This window comes from Lolium rigidum, unplaced genomic scaffold, assembly GCF_022539505.1.
Source record: "Lolium rigidum isolate FL_2022 unplaced genomic scaffold, APGP_CSIRO_Lrig_0.1 contig_38547_1, whole genome shotgun sequence".
NCBI lineage: Eukaryota > Viridiplantae > Streptophyta > Magnoliopsida > Poales > Poaceae > Lolium > Lolium rigidum.
Window position 1 is genome coordinate 27,230 of NW_025900422.1, and position 23,408 is coordinate 50,637.

General features: G+C 46.1%; 1 pseudogene; it reads right to left on the reverse strand.

The window, feature by feature from the left end:
* Positions 1-18,893: 18,893 nt before the first annotated feature.
* Positions 18,894-22,802, reverse strand: LOC124681279 (annotated as a pseudogene).
* Positions 22,803-23,408: the final 606 nt, after the last annotated feature.

Below are 23,408 nucleotides of genomic sequence, written 5' to 3' on the forward strand. Positions count from 1 at the left end.
ACTATATGTTGTGTTTGTCGGGATCCGATGGATAGAGAATACTATGTTATGGTGATTATCAATCTATTTTTTATGTGTTGTTTATGATCTTGCATGCTCTCCGTTATTAGTAGAGGCTCTGGCCAAGTTTGTACTCTTAACTCCAAGAGGGAGTATTTATGCTCGATAGTGGGTTCATGGCTTCATTGACACCGGGACGATGTGACGAAAGTTCTAAGGTTGTGATGTGCTTGTTGCCACTAGGGATAAAACATTGATTCTATGTCTAAGGATGTAGTTGTCGATTACATTACGCACCATACTTAATGCAATTGTCCGTTGCTTAGCAACTTAATACCGAATGGGGTTCGGATGATAACCTGAAGGTGGACTTTTTAGGCATAGATGCGGTTGGATGGCGGTCTATGTACTTTGTCGTAATGCCCAATTAAATCTCACTATATTTATCATATCATGTATATGCATTGTTATGCCCTTCTCTATTTGTCAATTGCCCGACTGTAATTTGTTCACCCAACATGCTTTTATCTTATGGGAGAGACACCTCTAGTGAACTCGTGGACCCCGGTCCTATTCTTTACATAGCATACAATCTACTGCAATTGTGTTTTACTGTTTTCTTGCAAACAATCATCTTCCACTCGATACGTTTAATCCTTTGTTACAGCAAGCCGGTGAGATTGACAACCTCACTGTTTCATTGGGACAAAGTACTTTGGTTTTGTTGTGCAGATTCCACGTTGGCGCCGGAATCCCTGTTGTTGCGCCGCATCACATTTCGCCACCATCAACCTTCAACGTGCTTCTTGGCTCCTCCTGGTTCGATTAAACCTTGGTTTCTTTCTGGAGGGAAAACTTGCTACCGTGCGCATCATACCTTCCTCTTGGGGTTCCCAACGAACGTGTGAGTTACACGCCATCAAGCTCTTTTTCCGGCGCCGTTCGTTGGGGAGATCAAGACACGCTGCAAGGGGAGTCTCCACTTCTCAATCTCTTTACTTTGTTTTTGTCTTGCTTTATTTTATTTACTACTTTGTTTGCTGCACCTAAACAAAACACAAAAAAATTAGTTGCTAGTTTTACTTTATTTATTGTCTTGCTCTCTATCAAAAACACAAAAAAATTAGTTACTTGCATTTACTTTATCTAGTTTGTTTTATTTACCGTTGCTAAAATGAATACCCCTGAAAATACTAAGTTGTGTGACTTCACAAATGCAAATAATAATGATTTCCTATGCACACCTATTGCTCCACCTGCTACTACAGCAGAATTCTTTGAAATTAAACCTCGCTTTACTCGAACTTGGTTATGAGAGATCAATTTTCTGGTGTTAGTTCCGATGATGCTGCTCGCCCATCTCAATAATTTTGTTGAACTTTGTGAAATGCAAAAGTATAAGGATGTAGATGGTGATATTATTAAATTGAAAGTGTTTCCTTTCTCATTAAGAGGAAGAGCTAAAGATTGGTTGCTATCTTTGCCTAAGAATAGTATTGATTCATGGACTAAATGCAAGGATGCTTTTATTGGTAGATATTATCCTCCCGCTAAAATTATATCTTTGAGAAGTAACATAATGAATTTTAAGCAATTAGATACTGAACATGTTGCTCAAGCATGGGAGAGAATGAAAACCTTGGTAAAGAATTGCCCAACCCATGGACTGACTACTTGGATGATCATCCAAACCTTCTATGCAGGACTAAATTTTTCTTCGCGGAATTTATTGGATTCAGCTGCTGGAGGTACCTTTATGTCCATTACTTTGGGGGCGGCTAAAAAACTTCTTGATGATATGATGATAAATTACTCTGAATGGCACACGGAAAGAGCTCCACAAGGTAAGAAGGTAAATTCTGTTGAAGAAACCTCTTCCTTGAGTGATAAGATTGATGTGATTATGTCTATGCTTGTGAATGGTAGATCTAATGTTGATCCAAATAATGTTCCTTTAGCTTCATTGGTTGCTCAAGAACAAAATGTTGATGTGAATTTCATTAAAAATAATAATTTCAACAACAATGCTTATAGGAACAACTCGGTAATAACTATAGGCCATATCCTTCGCTAATGGTAATGGTTATGGTAATTCTTATGGGAATTCTTACAACAATAATAGGAGTGTACCCTCTGGTCTTGAAGCTATGTTTAAAGAATTTATTAGTACACAAACTGCTTTTAACAAATCTGTTGAGGAAAAGCTTGATAAAATTGATACTATTGCTTCTAGAGTTGATAGACTTGCCTCCGATGTTAATCTTTTAAAATTGAAAGTTATGCCTAATAATGATATTGATAATAAGATTACTACTACAGCAAATGCCATCCAAGTTAGAATTAATGAGAATATAAGATTCGAATGAACGCTGGTGAGCAGAGGGATAGGTACGCACGCATCCACTGATTGACGCGTGGCTAACGTCGTTCGACTGTCCGTGATAGTGAGTCAGTATTTTGTTTCGATGCAAGGCCAAGAAAACAGTGTTGCTTTTGTATTCTTGTTCGCCATTTGCTGGTCTGTGCACTACATGCACGGAAAAGTTGAGGTGATGTGTGCTGATCCATGCTACTATGCTAGTGCTATGATCCATGTCACTTAATATTCGTTTTGAGTTAAAAAGAAAAGCAGGACCCACCATGCATGCTGACCTGAGGCATGGACGACCATACATGCTCCTCCTGCTACACGCTAGTAGTGTGTCACGACAACAATTAATCTGGCATGCCGCTCTACTTTCTTGAACGTCGTCTGTGCCATGCGGCAAGTTCTGCTCTACTTTTTGGCGCCAGTAGTTAATTTTGACGGGAGATGAATCTCTTTCACGCATATGCATAAAAAGCTAGTGCATGTAGGCTGTAGCAGCTTTTTTGTTGGAGGCCACGGAATTTCGCTGTAGATATTTGTTGTTTTGATAAGGACCGGATGCAGTGTAGGCTCGGTCGTACTTGCGCGCTTGCTCGTCATGAGTGCACACAAGGTGATTCAACGCCGTTTGGTCGCCGTCTGCAAAGTTGGAATCTTAAAGCAAATCTAACGTTGGAGGAAGGGTGCACACCTACCCATGTGATCACCAAATCCACTCTCATATAAGATTAATGGCAGAATTGCGTGCTAGGTGGGATAGAGAAGAAAATGAAAAACTAGCTAAAGAGAATAATGTAGCTAAAGTTTGGACTATTACCACCACTAGTAATGCTAATTCTTCACATGTTGCTGCACCTCCTACTATCAATGGTAAAATAATTGGTGTTGGCAATGTTTCTACTTCTAGTGCAAAGCGAACAAAACTGCTCTGAAATTGCTAAAACTGCTGAAACTGCTTGTGATAGAACTGCTGAAATTTTTTCCAACCTTGGGAACAATGATCCCATTGCTGTAGCTCATAATGATTTAGATTTTGATGATTGCCACATCTCTGAAGTTATAAAGTTCTTACAAAAACTTGCTAAAAGTCCTAATGCTAGTGCTATAAATTTAGCCTTTACAAAACATATTACAAATGCTCTCATAAAAGCTAGAGAAGAGAAACTAAAACTTGAAACTTCTATTCCTAGAAAGTTAGAAGATGGTTGGGAGCCCATCATTAAAATGAAATTCAATGACTTTGAATGTAATGCTTTATGTGATCTTGGTGCAAGTATTTCGTTATGCCTAAAAAGATTTATGATATGCTTGACTTGCCACCATTGAAGAATTGTTATTTGGATGTTAATCTTGCCGATAATGTTAAAAAGAAACCTTTGGGGAGGATTGATAATGTGCACATTACGGTTAACAATAACCTTGTCCCCGTTGATTTTGTTGTTTTGAATATCGAATGCAATGCATCTTGTCCTATTGTGTTGGGAAGACCTTTTCTTCGAACCGTTGGTGCTGTTATTGATATGAGGGAAGGTAATATTAAATATCAATTTCCTCTCAAGAAAGGTATGGAACACTTCCCTAGAAAGAGAATGAAGTTGCCTTTTGATTCTATTATTAGAACAAGTTATGATGTTGATGCTTCATCTCTCGATGTTACTTGATTTGCACTTTCTGCGCATAGCTGAAAGGCGTTAAAGAAAAGCGCTTATGGGAGACAACCCATGTTTTTACTACAGCAATTTTTGTTTTGTTGAGACTTGGAAGTTGTTTACTACTGTAGCAACCTCTCCTTATCATGTTTTTGTGCCAAGTAAATTTTCTATGTCAAAGTTGATGTTATATTTGGGATCGCTGCGCAGAAACAGCATTGCTGTCTGTCACGAATCTGGGCACAGGCCTCTGTAGAAAATTCTAAAAAATCTGCAAATTTACGAGCATGATCCTCAGATATGTACGCAACTTTCATTAGTTTTGAGTTTTTCCATTTGAGCAAGTCTGGTGCCAGCTTTAAATTCGTCTTTACGGACTGTTCTGTTTTTGACAGATTCTGCCTTTTATTTCGCATTGCCTCTTTTGCTATGTTGGATTTATTTCTTTGATCCATTAATGTCCAGTAGTTTTATGCAATGTCCAGAAGTGAAAAAAATGTTTGTGTCACCTCTGAATGTGTGAATTATTAATTGTGCACTAACCCTCTAATGAGTTTGCTTGAAGTTTGGTGTGAAGGAAGTTTTCAAGGGTCAAGAGAGGAGTATGATATACTATGATCAAGAGGAGTGAAAGCTCTAAGCTTGGGGATGCCCCCGTGGTTCACCCCTGCATATTTTAAGAAGACTCAAGCGTCTAAGCTTGGGGATGCCCAAGGCATCCCCTTCTTCATCGACAACATCATCAGGTTCCTCCCCTGAAACTATATTTTTATTCAATCACATCTTGTGTTCTTTACTTGGAGCGTCGGTTTGTTTTTATTTTTGTTTTTGATTGAATAAAATGGATCCTAGCATTCACTTTGTGGGAGAGAGACACGCTCCGCTGTTGCATATGGACAAATATGTCCTTAGGCTTTACTCATAATGTTCAAGGCGAAGTTTTTCTTCGTTAAATTGTTATATGGTTGGAATTGGAAAATGCTACATGTAGTAATTCTAAAATGTCTTGGATAATGTGATACTTGGCAATTGTTGTGCTCATGTTTAAGCTCTTGCATCATATACTTTGCACCCATTAATGAAGAAATACATAGAGCTTGCTAAAATTTGATTTGCATATTTGGTCTCTCTAAGGTCTAGATAATATCTAGTATTGAGTTTTGAACAACAAGGAAGACGGTGTAGAGTCTTATAATGTTTACAATATGTCTTTTATGTGAGTTTTGCTGCACCGGTTCATCCTTGAGTTTGCTTCAAATAACCTTGCTAGCCTAAACCTTGTATCGAGAGGGAATACTTCTCATGCATCCAAAATCCTTGAGCCAACCACTATGCCATTCGTGTCCACCATACCTACCTACTACATGGTATTTCTCCGCCATTCCAAAGTAAATTGCTTGAGTGATACCTTTAAAATTCCATCATTCACCTTTGCAATATATAGCTCATGGGACAAAATAGCCTTAAAAACTATCGTAGTATTGAATATGTACTTATGCACTTTATCTTTTATTAAGTTGCTTGTTGTGCGATAACCATGCTTCAGGGAACGCCATCAACTATTGTTGAATATCATGTGAGTTGCTATGCATGTCCGTCTTGTCTGAAGGATCTATCACCTTAGTGGTTGGAGCATGCAAAATTGTTAGAGAAGAACGTTGGGCCGCTAACTAAAGCCATGAATCATGGTTGAAGTTTCAGTTTTGGACATATATCCTCAATCTCATATGAGAATAATAATTGTTGCTACATGCTTATGCATTTAAGAGGAGTCCATTATCTGTTGTCCATGTTGTCCCGGTATGGATGTCTAAGTTGAGAATAATCAAAAGCGAGAAATCCAAAATGCGAGCTTTCTCCTTAGACCTTTGTACGGGCGGCATGGAGGTACCCCTTTGTGACACTTGGTTGAAACATGGCATGCAAAGATCCGGTAGTCCAAGCTAAGTAGGACAAGGTGCGGGCACTATTAGTATACTATGCATGAGGCTTGCAACTTGTAAGATATAATTTACATAACTCATATGCTTTATTACTACCGTTGACAAAATTGTTTCATGTTTTCAAAATAAAAGCTCTAGCACAAATACAGCAATCGATGCTTTCCTCTTTGAAGGACCTTTCTTTTACTTTTATTGTTGAGTCAGTTTACCTATCTCCTTCCACCTTAAGAAGCAAACACTTGTGTGAACTGTGCATTGATTCCTACATACTTGCATATTGCACTTGTTATATTACTTTATGTTGACAATATCCATGAGATATACATGTTATAAGTTGAAAGCAACCGCTGAAACTTAATCTTCCTTTGTGTTGCTTCAATACCTTTACTTTGATTTATTGCTTTATGAGTTAACTCTTATGCAAGACTTATTGATGCTTGTCTTGAAGTACTATTCATGAAAAGTCTTTGTCATATGATTCACTTGTTTACTCATGTCATTACTTTTGTTTTGATCGCTGCATTCATTACATATGTTTACAAATAGTATGATCAAGATTATGATGGCATGTCACTTCAGAAATTATCTTTGTTATCGTTTTACCTGCTTGGGACGAGCAGAACTAAGCTTGGGGATGCTGATACGTCTCCAACGTATCGATAATTTCTTATGTTCCATGCTACTTTATTGATGATACCTACATGTTTTATGCACATTATATGTCATATTTATGCATTTTCTGGAACTAACCTATTAACAAGATGCCGAAGAGCCAGTTCCTGTTTTCTGCTGTTTTTTGTTTCAGAAATCCTAGTAAGGAAATATTCTCGGAATTGGACGAAATCAACGCCTAAGGTCCTATTTTTGCACCGAGCTTCCAGAAGACCGAAGAGATAACGAAGTGGGCGACGAGGCGCCGCCACCATAGGGCCGCGCGGCCAGAGGGGGGCCCGCGCCGCCCTATGGTGTGGGCCCCTCGTCAGCCCCCCTGACCTACCCTTTCGCCTACTTAAAGCCTCCGTCGCGAAAACCCCGGTCATCGAGAGCCACGATACGGAAAACCTTCCGGAGACGCCGCCGCCGCGAATCCCATCTCGGGGGATTCAGGAGATCGCCTCCGGCACCCTGCCGGAGAGGGGATTCATCTCCCGGAGGACTCTTCATTGCCATGATCGCCTCCGGAGTGATGAGTGAGTAGTTCACCCCTGGACCATGGGTCCATAGCAGTAGCTAGATGGTCGTCTTCTCCTTGTTGTGCTTCATTGTTGGATCTTGTGAGCTGCCTAACATGATCAAGATCATCTATCTGTAATACTATATGTTGTATTTGTCGGGATCCGATGGATAGAGAGTACTATGTTATGGTGATTATCAATCTATTGTTTATGTGTTGTTTATGATCTTGCATGCTCTCCGTTATTAGTAGAGGCTCCGGCCAAGTTTGTACTCTTAACTCCAAGAGGGAGTATTTATGCTCGATAGTGGGTTCATGCCTTCATTGACACCTGGGACAGTGATGAGAAAATTCTAAGGTTGTGATGTGCTGTTGCCACTAGGGATAAAACATTGATTCTATGTCTAAGGATGTAGTTGTCGATTACATTACGCACCATACTTAATGCAATTGTCCGTTGCTTAGCAACTTAATACTGAATGGGGTTCGGATGATAACTCTGAAGGTGGACTTTTTAGGCATAGATGCAGTTGGATGGCGGTCTATGTACTTTGTCGTAATGCCCAATTAAATCTCACTATATTTATCATATCATGTATATGCATTGTTATGCCCTTCTCTATTTGTCAATTGCCCGACTGTAATTTGTTCACCCAACATGCTTTTATCTTATGGGAGAGACACCTCTAGTGAACTGTGGACCCCGGTCCTATTCTTTACATAGCATACAATCTACCGCAATTGTGTTTTACTGTTTTCTTGCAAACAATCATCTTCCACTCGATACGTTTAATCCTTTGTTACAGCAAGCCGGTGAGATTGACAACCTCACTGTTTCGTTGGGGCAAAGTACTTTGGTTTTGTTGTGCAGATTCCACGTTGGCGCCGGAATCCCTGTTGTTGCGCCGCATCACATTTCGCCACCATCAACCTTCAACGTGCTTCTTGGCTCCTCCTGGTTCGATTAAACTTTGGTTTCTTTCTGAGGGAAAACTTGCTACTGTGCGCATCATACCTTCCTCTTGGGGTTCCCAACGAACGTGTGAGTTACACGCCATCATGGCGTTCTTCAAGTTTGTGGAGGGCCATAGTGATCTTCGGTGCCCATACCGCCACGTGCATTTATGTTGACATGCACTTGTCCTGGTGGTGAGGGAAGTTTTCCCCTTGTCGTTGTCGGCAGAATTGCAGTGGTGTTGTTAGAGCCACCTTCATCTACGGCCTTTGGTTAGTCCCTATGAAATTCGGTGCTTGTGCATGCTCCTACTACGTACCTTCCCAACAACTATTTCTCTGATGTGGTCATTTTCCGAACTGGTGCAGATTTCTCCATTGTGTGTGTCTGGCAGGGTGTGGGACCTTTTTGAAGTCGTCTTCCTTGGACCCCTCTTAGAATTAAGCACCATACAAGTAGATCAATAATTCTACGTTGAGTACGATAGTTGGTTCTAGTATTGCTCGTCTCACCAGAATAATATGAGTTAGCCTTGCAACGTCCTGGGCGTATCGCTGGACATCACTCGACGAGTTGATGCGGTGTGCCGGAACCAAGTCTAACAACCTCAACGTTAATGCTCGTCCAAGTTCATAGGAGCGCCTCCAAAGACCAATTGACAAGGAGGCAGAGTGCCTTCTTTGGCGATGGATGGGATGAAGCTGCAACGCTCAGTTCCCATGTGGACCCCTAGTCAAGTCACTCCTATCGGCTTCCTCTTGAGGAGGGCTTCCTCCGGCTCCGGTTTGTTGATCACGGAAGAGGGCCACTTTATTTTCAAGTTGTTCTTCGTAGTATATCTGGTGCTTTATTGTAATTTCGCCGCTTTGTTCGCCGTTCTTCAGCATCCTATAACTAAAAGTGGTCGTGTGAGGCTTCATTAATTTAAAGCCTGGCACCCTAATGCTTTTTATCAAAAATAGTCACTGAACCGGCCATTGGTTTTCACCCCGAAGGTGACCACAATGACGCCTCTAAAAGAGTCACGACACCCGCAGATTGGAGGAAGCAACCACACCACATGTTACCGTAAAACAAGGAAGTCTGTAAGATCAATTCAAACATACGTGAACCCCTTGACACACACACATGCACACTTGGAGAAGATGAAAGATGGGAGACAGGTTTGTGCTGCCCAAGAAAACGCAGCCTTTCTTGGTTTTTCTCTTTTATTCTGTTAGAGTATATATTTGTATATTGTAGTTTCCCCATATGTTAGGGGGCTTCCTGCATATTTGCACCTGTACATGTATTATATATTGTGGTCTTTGGCCCCCTGGTAATACAACACGCATATTCCTCTAACATGGTATCAGAGCAAAATTTGGTCCTAGTCTGTATGTTGTCCCGGCCGTAGTTGCCGCTCTCGTCCGGCCGTCTCCGCGGTCGTCTCCGCCGCCAGATTTCTTCCCGGCTGGATCGGATCGGATCTTCTCTCCCGCCCCGCGTCTTCCTTCTTCCCTGCTCGATCGGATCTCTGCCAGGCCGATTCTCCCCACGCCCGCAGATCCCGCGTGTGATCCGCCCGTCCGCCGTGCTGTGATCCGCCCGTCGGTCGTGCTGCCCGCCTGCTCTCCCCGGATACGTCCCGCTCGCTGCCTGCTCTGTGCTGCCCGCCTGCTCCTTGATCCGTGCTGCTCCGCGCGTGGCCGTGCTCCTCTCTCCCGTGCTGGGCTGCCCGCCTGCTCCCTGATCCGTGCTGCTGCGCGCGTGGCTGATCTCCCCTGCCTGCTAATCTCCCCTGGATGCTGATCGATCTGGCCGATCCGCTCCCCTGGCTGCTGCGCTCCGCTCCGTACTGCTATCTCCTCTGGTCGTGCTCCTCTCTGCAGTTGATTTTCTTCTGAGGTAAAAAAAAAAGCAAAAAAAAAGAAGCATCGTCATCTTTTTGAGACCACCCGTGCTATGATGATTGCCTCTTCTCTTCCGCCATATTTCTGGGCTGAGGCTGTCGCTACGTCGGCCCGCCTCATTAACATTCAGCCTTCCGCTGCTCTACAGGGTGGCATTCCTCTCGAGCGTCTCTCTAGTGTTTCTCCAGACTACTCGACTCTCCGTTCATTTGGTTGCGTCTGCTATGTCCTTCTGCCTCCTCGCGAACGCATCAAACTGACCGCTCAGTCTTTTGAGTGTGTTTTTCTCGGATACAGTGATGAGCATAAGGGCTATCGCTGTTGGGACCCCGTTGGTCGTTGGATGCGCATCTCTCGTGACGTCATATTTGATGAGACGCGTCCCTTCTATCCTCGCCCCACCTCGGGTACTTACCCGGTGGATGATATCTCTTTTCTTCTTTTTCCGAATGCACCCCCTGCTGTCCCTCCTCCCCTCCCTCCTACTTCTGATGCGCCCCCTTCGACGCCATCCTCTCGTTCGTCTAGTCCACCTAGTACTCCTCGTTCTCCAGCTTCGGCTCCTTCCGATTCTGTCCCTTCTTCCTCTTCTGATGACTTGTCTTCTGCAGATGACCTTCCCCCTTCTCGGCCTGTTCGTCAGCGTCGTGCTCCAGTTCGTTACTCTCCTAGTCAGTATGGTCTCTCTGTCGTTTCCGAGCCGACTTCTTATCGGGATGCCGAGCGTCATACTGAATGGCAGTTTGCCATGGCTGAGGAGATCGCTGCGCTTGAGCGCACTGGCACTTGGGATCTTGTTTCTCCCCCTTCTGGTGTTCGTCCCATCACGTGTAAGTGGGTCTATAAAATTAAGACTCGCTCTGATGGATCTCTTGAGCGCTATAAAGCGCGTCTTGTGGCTCGTGGTTTTCAGCAGGAGCACGGCCATGACTATGATGAGACTTTTGCCCCTCTGGCTCATATGACTACTGTGCGTACCCTTCTTGCTGTTGCCTCTGTTCGCCGCTGGTCCGTCTCCCAGCCTTGATGTTCGGAATGCTTTTCTTAATGGCGAGTTGAGTGAGGAGGTTTACATCCAGCCTCCTCCCGGGTATTCTGTTCCCGATGGGATGGTTTGTCGTCTTCGACGTTCTCTCTATGGTCTCAAACAGGCCCCTCGTGCCCGGTTTGAGCGCTTTGCCTCTGTGGTGACTGCTGCTGGTTTCTCTCCTAGTCTTCATGATCCAGCACTTTTCGTTCACACTTCTCCTCGTGGACGCACCCTTCTCCTTCTCTATGTTGATGATATGATCATTACTAGTGATGATCCTGAGTATATTGCCTTTGTAAAGGCTCGTCTTCGTGATCAGTTTCTCATGACTGATCTTGGTCCTCTTCGCTATTTTCTTGGGATTGAGGTTTCCTCCACTTCTGATGGCTTTTCTATCTCTCAGGAGAAGTACATTCAGGATCTTCTTGCTCGTGCTGCTCTTGGGGATGAGCGCACGGTTGATACTCCTATTGTTAAGGTCTAAGACCCCGTGTGTGGCCCGATCTCGCGAATGACCCAAGAATCAAAGGGGGAAAGAGAGGGAGAGGCGGAAGAACACGAAGAACGCGAAGAACACAACGCACACCAACCCGATACAATCGATACTTACCCTCGTGGCTCGATGGACCACGCCAATAGAATCACCACGGGAGAGACTCGAGGTAGAATCCCGGAGTGAGAGATCGGTGTTGAGGATGGAGGTAGGTGAGGGAGAGAGAGTGGGCTACACTAGAATCTCACTCACATAGATCCAATCATCCAACATGGGGTGCCTTGATACAAAGGGGATGAAACCCTAGGGAGACAAAGCTCAAAGTCATGTTTAAGCCTAAATCTTGTCTAACCAGCTATGGGGGCGAGCTGGGGTCTTATATAGGCATACAAGGCGACATGGGTCGAAAAGGTACAAGTTGGTGGGTCAAACCCGACGAATCCGGTCACAGGGCCGGTTGGACCGGGCCTGGGACCGGCCCATCCGGTTCAAACCGGATCCTGGACCGGGCGGTGACCGGGCGGGGCTTCGGGTGCCCCGGGATTGCGTCCGGATGGCACGAGCGTAGAATCCGGTCGAAACCGGCCGGGCCGATCAGGAGGCCGGTCAACCGGGCCTGGGACCGGGCGGTCCGGTCAGGAGCCCGGTCAGACCGGGCCTGGGACCGGCTGGCCTTCCTCCTCCCGCCTCTTCTTCCTCTTCCTTCCTTCTTCCTTCCTCATTCTTCTTCCTTCTTCCATGCACCATGAGGGTTCTTTCTCTCTTGGTCCTTGTCGACGTTGGCACCTATAGACACAATGATGATAGGCATGAGGTAGCATGCCATTCAAGTTGGTGTTGAGATCGACCATAGAGAGGAAGGAGTTCACCTTGACATATATGGCGGGGGATTGTGTTGGTGGTCCACTTGGGGGACTCCTTGGCCATGGTGTAGCGTCGATGATAGTCGGGGCTTCACTTGTTGGTCTTGAGGCGTAGGTGTCCAAAGGCCACCCCGCATCATCTCCCCCCCCCCTTGGGGAAGAGTCGTCCTCGACTCTTGCTCCTCCTCACCGATGAGGTAGACGGGAAGGACTTGTATAGGTGCCCTTGTGTCCTTAGGGAAGCTCGTCGTAGTGCAGGCGTCTTTGTTGTAGTCCATCACGTGTCTCCCATGTAGTGGTGGAGGGGCCAAGTCTCGGTCGAAGAAGAACAAGGGGAAAAACAACTTGCAAAAGGAAAGCTTGTGGATGCCAATTTGGTGACCGACGAACAAGAGGCTCTCAATCAAATACGAAGCATCAAGTCGTTTCTCCAAAAGGCATTGGGCAAAAATGGTGATCAAAAGAGTGTCGATGTATCCAAAATGTGGTAGGACAAAAATTTGTGCAAGTAAAAGTTTGCTTTTGAAGGTGTCAAAAATGTTGTGTGTAGCATTGTCCCACACAAATGGAACAATCAAAAGGCAAGTATCGGCGGCAAAATTTGGGGCAAAATTTTTATGTGCAATGGCAAAGCTATGGAGACCTCTAGCTTGGGAAAGTATGGTTGGCGTGAGCCTATTATGGGTTTCCTCAAGTGTCAAAGAATCCATTGCAAATGCCAAAGATGAAATGAGAAATCCAAAGGAGAGCAACTTTTGGTGTGACATGTGGTACAAGGTGCATAATGTGTCTCTCACATGTATGACATGATCCTTGAGATTCTCGTAGTGTATGATGATATCATCAATACATTCAACAACCATTGTGCCAACAAGATGTTTCCAGATAAGTTGCATAAGAGGCAAAAGAGGTGACGAGGGATTGGACCAAACCGAAAGCTCAACAAACCAAGTCGGAAACACATGAGGGCGAAGGCTTGTGGGAACATACCCTTTGGTGTGATTCCCGTGAGTTAGGTCCTTGATGGGGTAGCTCTCAATTGCGCGTTTTGTGAGCTCATGCTCCGTAGCGGTGGAAGTGGTCGGCCGTGTACCTACACATGGAATAAGCAAAGCAAAAAAGCGTGTGTGCATGGTAGATGAATACATCATCCATCATGATGTTCCATATCTTGTGCACATCACCATTAGTGTCAAGCAAGATATTATGAAATGCATGGCGATGGTGCATATGGCAAGAAGGTGCATTCATGGCATGTGGTAACTCATGATCATCAAAAAGTGAGAAGGCTATGGGGGCCATCTCGTGGATAATGAAATAAGCATTCTTGCATACCAAGCATAAGAAAGAGCAATTGTTCGCAATCTTGGATGCAAGGATCATGGAAGAGTGTAAACATTTGGGACAAAGCATTTGGAAGCTAATGTCATCCTTGTCATTATCATTGCAAGCATTACATGGGAAAGAGCAAGTGGTCGACATGTTGCAAGCAATGGTAGAAAAATTGAAGCTCTCATAGCATGGCATGTTCATGTTATCACAATCAATCCATTCCACATGGTCAACAATGTTAGCAAGCAAAGCATCACATGGGAATATGAAAGAATCAAGTGACGTAGCAAATGTATCATCAAGATCATGCATGCACTCATAAGTCATCATGTCCACTAGTGGGATCATGGCATCATCAACACCTATGTTGTTACTTTTGAAGGTCGACTCATATGATGTAGGTGTTGTGGAAGTAGGAGGATCCGTGTGGTCGACATGTCCATCGCGGAGCAAGCATGGTGAGATATCATCATATTCATGCACCATGTACATCTTCTCCATGAGCGGGAGCTCGTCCTCCGTGGAACCTAGTGCAACATAAGAAGACACAAACGAGGGAGAGGTCAATGTGTTAGCAAATGCGATATCCTCCATGGACCTATCATCTACCTCTCTCAACTCACGTTGTGTATCACTCATGTCCTCCAAATGGAAGCACTCAAACTCACATATGTGGTGGAAGTCACTCAACTCACTATCACTCTCGCTCAAGTGGGCTAAGTGGCTCTTATGCTCACATGGGATTGGTACCAACTCATCAATCAAGCATATAGGAGTAGGCTCGACTTGCTCATCTCCATGCGCCTCCTTGGTTGAAGGGAACTTCCCATGCTCAACCATCTCAACTCCATGCGCCTCCGTAGGTGAAGGGAGAATCCCATGCTCACCATGCTCAACTCCATCGCCTCCTAAGTCGTCCTCAAGTGGTGGCATCTTGGAGACTTGTGCGTTGAGCTCGTCGAAGTAGAGCTTCTTGGCGCTTGGCGTTGTGCATTGCCATGCCACATGACCCTTGGCCTTGCACACCTCACATAGGAGATTGGGACATTCCCGTGGAAGGTGGCCTTGTTGCTTGCACTTGTAGCATCGGAGTCCATAGGCATATGACGAGGTAGGGGCCATTGTGGTGGTGGCACAAGAGGTGGAAGTCGCCTCATGAGGAAGGTATGCGCGATGTGCACTTGCCGTCCTTGTAGTAGTGGACACCCTATGATGGTGTTTGTCGCCTTCATGTCGAGGCTCTCGTCTTCGTGCATCATCACCATGGCTTGAGTGGTGTCGTCGAAGACTCGTGGAAGGTGTTGGTCGATGGCGATCATGAAGTGGCTTGTGGCGGCGAAGCTCATGTGGTGACGTATGTCGATGACGGTCCTTGCCATGCCTAGATGATGGCTCATGCGACTTGGCATGTTGCTTGCGGTGCCTTGAGGAGCTCGGAGAAGCGTGTCGATGTCGAATATGTTGGCGACGCTCTTGATGATCCATATGTTGGTGCCATCGTGGAGGCCCTCGATCTTCATATGTAGCTCCATTGGCCAAGTAGGGGTATGTCGGAGCATCGGCGGTGGACATGGTGTGGTCGATGTCGTCCTCGTGATGGTGCTCCACCATGTTGTCCATGCTTGTTGAGCAAGTGTCGATGTAGAGCTCGTCGATGTCGTCCATGTTGGCGATGCTCGCGGAGCCATAGTCGGTGTAGAGCTCCTCGATGTCGGTCATGTTGGCGATGCTTGCGGAGCCATTGTCGGTGTAGAGCTCCACATGTTCCTCCACATCCGCGGTGCTTGAAGAGGGATCCTCCTCGAAGTGCTCCGTGTACTCCTCCGTATCTTCTTCGTCGCTATACATGTTAGCAAGACAATATCTATATGGTGTATGTTAGTGGAAGAACACTACCTCGCAATCTTACCGTGGTATGACAAGATTGGGGTGATCCAACAAAGCCGAAAGTTAGAACAATTGTATCGGGCACTCACACAAAGACACACGCAAAAGCTAGCAAATATGGTGTTAGGTGAGTATGGTGGAAAGCCAAAAGATGAAATCCGAAATCAAGTTTGTTGTTAAGGGTGGGTGAAGTCCAAAAACTCAAATGTCAAAGCGATGATCACTATAAACACGGAAAAAGATGTGGAACTCACACACGGGATAAGCGGGGTTAGTGCGACCAAGGAATGAGCGGAAAAGTGTATGAAGCCCGAAAGCAAGGGTGGCTCGGTGTCACACTAACACAAGGAGAGGCAAAGCTTTGGTTGCAAACGATGAGACAACAAGATTCACACGCGGCCTCTCTTCTCTTCTCTCTTTGCTTAAAAGCTTTGTATCTCTTGTATATGGTGGCACTTGCACTCATTTTTATCTTTGGTGGCACGTGGGCACTTTTGTATGTATGGGCATATGGATGTATGGATGTATTGTGCTACTCGCACTCTTTTTGTGTTTTTGGGGCTTTTTCACGCACTATGTTAGCGTTAGCCTCGCTTTCGCTATCTTGCCACACGAGTGTTTGCTTGGATGCCTTACTCAACGCGACACACACACCTCACAATGCGGGGCCACGTGCAATGTCTCGCAACACTAGACAAGCAATGCTCGATGGGATAGATCGCAAAAGGAAGAGGGGTTACAAGGTGAAAGCTGCAAGTTATACCTGCGATGGTGGTGGTGGTGGTGGTGGTGGTGGAGATCGCCGGACGTCGAGGTCGAAGGAGGGCGCGAAGATGCGCCTGGTCTGGGGCCCGGTTGGACCGGATCCTGGACCGGCCTGTCCGGTTGCCGGCCGGTCGACCGGGTTCTGTGCTGGCTCGGCCGGTCTGTGGCCCGGTTGACCGGGTTCGAAACCGGATTTCACGATTTGGAGCTTTCTCTCTCCTGTTCTTCCCCAAACCAAAACCAAATCGACCAAAACGAAGGGAAACGATGGAATTAGGGGCTAGAAAGTGGGGGAAATAGTAGATCAAGCACCTCAACACCAAATCCATGGACCAAAACCACTCAAAACGCAACCAAATCGCAGATCCATCCAAAGGCACTTTAGGGCTATTTTTTTTTTGGGGAATTTTTTGGAAAATTTTTAGAGGGGAAATTGGATGGGTGGGGGGTCGAATTCGCGGAAACCAAAGGCTGCTGATACCATATGTTAAGGTCTAAGACCCCGTGTGTGGCCCGATCTCGCGAATGACCCAAGAATCAAAGGGGGAAAGAGAGGGAGAGGCGGAAGAACACGAAGAACGCGAAGAACACAACGCACACCAACCCGATACAATCGATACTTACCCTCGTGGCTCGATGGACCACGCCAATAGAATCACCACGGGAGAGACTCGAGGTAGAATCCCGGAGTGAGAGATCGGTGTTGAGGATGGAGGTAGGTGAGGGAGAAAGAGTGGGCTACACTAGAATCTCACTCACATAGATCCAATCATCCAACATGGGGTGCCTTGATACAAAGGGGATGAAACCCTAGGGAGACAAAGCTCAAAGTCATGTTTAAGCCTAAATCTTGTCTAACCAGCTATGGGGGCGAGCTGGGGTCTTATATAGGCATACAAGGCGACATGGGTCGAAAAGGTACAAGTTGGTGGGTCAAACCCGACGAATCCGGTCACAGGGCCGGTTGGACCGGGCCTGGGACCGGCCCATCCGGTTCAAACCGGATCCTGGACCGGGCGGTGACCGGGCGGGGCTTCGGGTGCCCCGGGATTGCGTCCGGATGGCACGAGCGTAGAATCCGGTCGAAACCGGCCGGGCCGGTCAGGAGGCCGGTCAACCGGGCCTGGGACCGGGCGGTCCGGTCAGGAGCCCGGTCAGACCGGGCCTGGGACCGGCTGGCCTTCCTCCTCCCGCCTCTTCTTCCTCTTCCTTCCTTCTTCCTTCCTCATTCTTCTTCCTTCTTCCATGCACCATGGGGGTTCTTTCTCTCTTGGTCCTTGTCGACGTTGGCACCTATAGACACAATGATGATAGGCATGAGGTAGCATGCCATTCAAGTTGGTGTTGAGATCGACCATAGAGAGGAAGGAGTTCACCTTGACATATATGGCGGGGGATTGTGTTGGTGGTCCACTTGGGGGACTCCTTGGCCATGGTGTAGCGTCGATGATAGTCGGGGCTTCACTTGTTGGTCTTGAGGCGTAGGTGTCCAAAGGCCACCCCGCATCACCTATGGAGCTTAATGTTAAGCTTCGTCCTACTGATGGTGATCCTCTTCCTGATCCCACACGTTATCGTCATCTTGTTGGGAGTCTTGTTTATCTTGCTGTCACTCGTCCTGATATTTCTTATCCTGTTCATATTCCGAGTCGGTTTGTCTCAGCTCCTACCACTGTTCACTACGGTCATCTCCTCCGTGTTCTTCGTTACCTTCGTGGCACGATCACTCGTCGCCTTTTCTTTCCTCGTTCTAGCTCTCTCCAGCTCCAGTGCTACTCGGATGCTACGTGGGCGAGTGATCCTACGGATCGTCGTTCACTTTCTGCTTACTGTGTGTTTCTTGGTGGTTCGCTTGTTGCTTGGAAGACGAAGAAACATGTAGCGGTTTCTCGTTCGAGTGTTGAGGCTGAGCTGCGGGCTATGGCTTTGTTGATTGCTGAGGTGACCTGGTTACGGTGGTTGCTTGCAGATTTTGGGGTCTCCGTTACGACACCCACTCCACTTTTGTCTGACAGTACAGGTAGCTATCAGCATTGCACGTGATCCGGTCAAGCATGAGCTGACCAAGCATATTGGTGTTGATGCTTTTTATACACGTGCTCAGGTGCAGGATGAGGTTGTTGCGGTTCATTATGTGCCTTCAGATTTGCAGTTGGCGGATTTATTTACAAAGGCACAAACTCAAGCGCAGCATGACTTTTTACTCTCCAAACTCAGTGTTGTGGATCCACCATGAGTTTGCGGGGGGGGGGGGGGTTAGAGTATATATCTGTATATTGTAGTTTCCCCATATGTTAGGGGGCTTCCTGCATATTTGCACCTGTACATGTACTATATATTGTGGCCTTTGGCCCCCTGGTAATACAACACGCATATTTCTCTAACATATTCAACTGTAAATACAACAGAGTGGCCGAGTAACGAACCATGATTCCTGCTTCTGGCACCATCATATGATCATGGCGCATGCGATGCGATCCGGTGTGGACAGAGGCACAGAGCAAACCTCAAGCTGAGAAAGAAGGCGCAAGATGACTAAAATTTAGGCGAGGAACGTCTTGTTTGGCGGAGAACGGAGTAGTATGGTCTCGATGGAGGCCTGGGCCAAACCCAAAGAGGAGCCCCCACTCGAGACCTTCCCCCGCCGTCGGCAAGACACGTTTCTCCGACGCCTGTCTCATCTCCTCCATGGCGATGATGACACAGGAGCTCATCGTATTTCCATGCTGCCTCATCACCTCCCTGGACACCTGCATCTTGTCCTTCCTCAGGCACAGAGTGCTCTCCACCCTGTCCAGTATAGCCCTGCCGCCTGGGTGCATCAGCCAGAACAGCTCCTCGTTCCAGTCCTTGGTGAGCCCCGCTTGCTCTAGAGTCCTCTTCACGAGGCCCTCTATGTTTCTCGAAACGTGCAGCGGGTTGTCCGGATCCAGCGTGTACATCAGCCCCTCCTCGCAGAGGTTCCCCTCCACCATCTTCTCCGTCCCCGGTATGATGTCCTGCGACGCAGACACCATCTCAAACAAGGGCCGCTCGTCGCCGGTGGGGTGCGCTCCAACGATGACGGCTCCAGCGGCGTCGCCGAAGAGAGCCTGCCCGAGAAGATTCCCTGGGTGGGTCTCCGAGGGGCCACGGAACGCCAGGCTCGTGACCTCGGAGCACACGACCACAACACGCGCCAGGGTTATTTTCTGCAAGGTCCTTGGCTAGGCGAGGGCCATGCCTCCTCCATGACAGCCAGTCTGGTACAGCATGAAGCGTTTGGTGGAGAGTTTGAGTCCAAGGAGCTTCACTAGATCGAAGTCTGCCCCAGGCATGCGCCCGCTCGACGTCGTGCACAAGACCAGGTGTGTGATGTCGGACGCTCGCCCACCCCAGTCACCGATGGCGATGTGTGCAGCTTCTGCGCCAAGTTGGGGTATAGCAGCATCCGTCAACTCCTGTCGAACGGTTAGCGACGGGGACTTGTAGGCTGTCACACTAGGGTTGCTCATTAGGAAGTCATGGGACACCCAAAGATGTCGCTTCTCAATCGCTGTGTGATCACCTGCAAAATTAATACAAATGAGATTTTTTTTCCTTTACAGACTTTCAGAGCATGTGCTCAGTGCGCACCCTGCATCTGGACTATCTATACTACATCAAGTTACAGTGCTAGCTCTCTTTTTCCAGCTCTCAAACAACTTCTCATTTTTTAGGAATTTGATCACATTCTCTTATCCTATGCAAACTCCTTTATTTTCTCATGTCAATAGTCTAATGGTAATCTCGCCCAAACTTGGTAATTATACACCTTAATTATATCTAGGAATGGAGAGAGTAATATGTACTCTTTATCAAAAAAAACATAGACAGTAACTAAAATGTGACACTCTTTAATTCTCCACTTAACTTGAGAACAATAAGGAAGATATGTCATTATTGACTAATCTCAAGTAGTAGGCCTTGTCCATAGTTCTTACCAACAAATACTCGTGTATATTGGGGGGTATAAACTTTTCTATTGTGATACTAATAGTTAAACTAGCACGGTGTCGGCGGCTAGGTTGCAGCAGTGGACTTCGGTGGTTGCTGTCGGCGGTGGTGCGGCTAAGGCCCGATTTAGGCCCATATGTGTCTGGCAGGTCGCAGTTTCGTGTGGAGATTTCCAACTCCATGGTTGCACTGCCGAGGACTGTTGTGCAGCCTGCTGGCGCTCGCCCGCATCCCAGGGTTTGTTCCACCGGCTTGTCGGTGAGACGGGTAGCAGGGAAAACAGCCTTAATAAAGGCGGCGGTCCGAGGGTTCCTTTCGCGCCAAGATGAAGATCTCCTTGATGCATGTCCTCCTAGATTTGGCTGGAGTGTCGAGTTTCAGAAGGCTCTGTTGGCGAACTCCCTAGTGCGCCTTATGCCTGGAGGTTGCTGGATCGGATAGGATTCGGTCGTGCGCACATATGTTTTCTTCCTGGTCGTTTGTTCAGGAGGGAGCGGCGTGAAGCTAGCTCTGCAGTTTTTTTTGCCTTCGTGGAACTTGTCCTTGGTTCCATGGTGAAGTTAGTCGCGGAGAATGCATGGAATGGATGCCGAGGTCTGAGGACTAGTAATGGTGGTTCAAGTTCTGGTGGCGATGAGAAATTGAGGGTGAAAATTCAAGGTCTGTCCTTAATTGATTTTGTCTGGCAATTTCCTTGTTTGAAGGCATTGTTTTGTTAGCACGAACTTTCTCCAGGGAAAAAACTATGATCTATGATTAGGGCAACAATGATGCTTGTGCACTATTTCCTTTTTAGACGTGTCTCTTTTGGAGAAGATGAATTTGTGGTGTTTCTTTGGTGGTGTTTTGGTTCGCTGCTACAAGAAATAGATCAGTGTAGCGGGACTTTTTTATTTAATTCTTTTTATTTTGTTTTGTTATGTGCGTCCGTATTTCCATTATGATACTGCATTATTGCATAGACTAGATGTAATTGATGTCTTCTTGATATTACTCCCTCCGATTCCTTGATATAAGGTGTATAGTTTTTTCAGAAAAATCTAGAATATAGGGTTTATCACATTGCATAACTTGTCTCGGCAAGTTTTTTAGGGATTTGTCACATTCTCTTATCCTATGTGTACTCCTTTATTTTCTCATGTCAATAGTCTAATGGTATCTCACCCAAACCTGGTATGATTTTTCATCCACGTGCGTTCTTTAATTTTTATTGCAAAAACTATACACCTTATATCTATGAACGGAGGAGTAATATATTACCTCCATCCCGGTTTACAGGGCCTACGCGTATCCCAAGATCGTCAATTTGATCAATATAATATAAGATTTACTCTATAAAAATTATACCATTAAAAAGTACAACATCTAAATTTTCTAATGATATGTATTTTGTAGTATATATCTTGTGTTACGTTGGTTAAATTGGAGACCTAGGAATAAGCGTAGGACCTGTAAACCGGGACGGAGGGAGTATAGTCTTTATGAAAAAAAACATAGACATTAATTAAAATGTGACATTCTTTAATTCTCCACTTAACTTGAGAACAATAAGGAAGATATGTCATTATTGACTAATCTCAAGTAGTAGCCTTGTCCATAGTTCTTCCCAACAAATACTCATGTATATTGGGGGTATAAACTTTTCTGTTGTGATATTAATAGTTAAACTAGCACGGTGGCCCGCGCAAATGCGCAAACATCTTAACGATCTCTTGTTTGCTTTTTTCAGAAATATAAGAGACAATTAATATATTTAAGAAGCAATGCGATATAAGTATTAGTTATTATTCTACCAGTAGGATAAACTAGAGTTTACATTAAGCATCGTATATCCTTTGATTTAAAATAGCTCATGTTAAATTCAAAAAATTATTTGAGGGTAAATAATTTAGGATTCCTTTTTTGGTAAAAATGTGTATATGGGTCAAATTAATAATTCGCCGGGGAGTCTACTATTGACTTCATGTGTCACCTACATCCACCTTGTGCCCGCAAAAAACAACAATTAGAAGATGACTTAAATATGGGAAACTTGGAACTGTACCATTAAAAGATCTAGATTTTAGAAAAATACCACCGAATGTTGTGGCTTTAGGAAAATACCATCCAAAGGTTGCTCCGTTATAGGATTCTACCATGACCGTTAAATGGACGTGAACTCAATCTAAAGAGAATCGATTTTCATAATGAGACCTTTAATCTGTATTTTTGGCCTTCTGGGCTGCATCTCTTTCCTCGCTGGAACAAGCATCCTCTCCTCAAGAGTGGATATCAGCTCGTGTCTAGGAAGCAGGCCTGGAGTAGGTCTGACTTGCCCACTTGCCCACATTCCGCGTGCCAACAGCCAGACCTTGCCTCGCGCTCCGGCAAGCTCACGCGCATGGTTGAATACCGGCAGCCTGCATATCGAGGCAAGTACAGCCTGGTCAGTCAGCACCAGCCTGGCCGCCGTTGTGTGCGAGGTCAGCACCAGCATCGCATGCGTGCACGTCGACCGTCGGGAGCAAGTCGAGCTTCGAGGCCACGGACAGTGCGTGAGAAGGTTCGCGGCTTCACCACGCTGCCAGGCCGTGTGGTGGGCATCGCACGCGACGACGAGCATACGCTCCACAGCGGCTGTAGCACCGGAGCGGCCGGTGGCCACCTCGGGAAGCACCAGAATGGGGGAGGTGGCACCGTGGCAGGGAGGTACTATGGCGCAGCGGAGGAGATATACTCGTTCTGTTTAAAGCCAGTTCACATGATATGGGCATGGAGGCCTATGTGGAGGCTAATTTCAGGACTCCACCAAACTAGGTGGTACGCCATCGAGCATTCAGGAGTGTCACGCTAGGACGACCTACGCCATGTAATAATTAAGTCTAAGGTTGTGTCATTCATTCTATGTTAGGAAATAATGTAGCCAGGTCATGTGGTGGGCCAATTACGGTTAAATTAGTGTTGCGTTTGGTTTTGGGCCTGTCCAAACCAAACCAGGCTAGGCCCAAGTGGGGCGCCCCAGCCTAGCAAGGCTGGCCGGCCACCTCTTCCCCTCATATAAGGTGGAGGGACAGCTAGGGTTTAAAAGATCAGTTTAGACTAA